Source organism: Carassius gibelio, chromosome B1 (genome assembly GCF_023724105.1).
Source record: "Carassius gibelio isolate Cgi1373 ecotype wild population from Czech Republic chromosome B1, carGib1.2-hapl.c, whole genome shotgun sequence".
Classification (NCBI taxonomy): domain Eukaryota; kingdom Metazoa; phylum Chordata; class Actinopteri; order Cypriniformes; family Cyprinidae; genus Carassius; species Carassius gibelio.
Window position 1 is genome coordinate 162,172 of NC_068396.1, and position 1,046 is coordinate 163,217.

Consider the following 1,046-nt stretch of genomic DNA (forward strand, 5'->3'; position numbering starts at 1 on the left):
TCGTACACTGGTGAACCCAGAGGCATTGACACACAGTCATAAACAAACTAAAAGCAATATCATGACATCACCAGTTCTATGCTAATTCTTGTGTCTACAGTGAAGTTAACGTCCATGAATTTCTGTCTTGCACTGCCAGCTTAAATGCAACTCTTGAAAGATGACCCAGGTGGGATTCGAACCCAGAGTCATTGACAGACAGTCAGAAACAAACTAAACTGAAAGCAATATCATGAAATTGCCAGTTCTATGCTAATTCTTGGGGCTATAGTGTCATATTGAAGTTATCATCCTGAAATTTCTTGCATAGCCCACTTAAATGAAAGCCCTCAAAGACGACCCAGGTGGCACTTGAACCCACAATTCCCAGCTCCTGAGGCTGATGCCTTATCCATTAGGCCAATGGGCCACATCTGTTAGTGAACCCAGAGGCATTACAGAAAGTCTTATCCGAAGCTGATCTGAGTGAGATTTCAGAAAATTGCCTGTTCTATGATAATTCTCATGACTTGAACCCACAATCTTCAAATCTGAAGGTTGATGCCTTATCCGTTTGGCCACTGGGTATTTTCCAACAAGTCCACACAGAGGCATTTACAGGCCGTCTTATCCAAGCTGAACTGAGTGAGTTTTCAGAAATTTGCCAATTTTATGATTAATCTTGTGGCTATAGTGTCATATTGACGTCATCGTCCTAGAATTTCTTCCTTGCACTGCCAACATAAACACCAACCTTGAAAGATGAACCCACAATCCTCAGCTCTGAAGACCCATGCATTAGGCCACTGGGCCTTGTTCACTGGTGAACCCAGAGGCATTGACAGACAGTCAGAAACAAACCAAAATGAAAGAGTTTTCATGAAATTGCTAGTTCTCATGTTCCGTTGGCAGTTCTATGCTAACTCTCACGTTCCTTTGTCACAGCTATTGTGTCTCCTTGCACTTATCATCCTGGTACCTGTTGCGCAGCCAACTTAAATCTAACCTCTCATTGACGACTCAGGTGGTAATTTAATTCACAACCCCCAGCTCTGAAGGTTGATGCC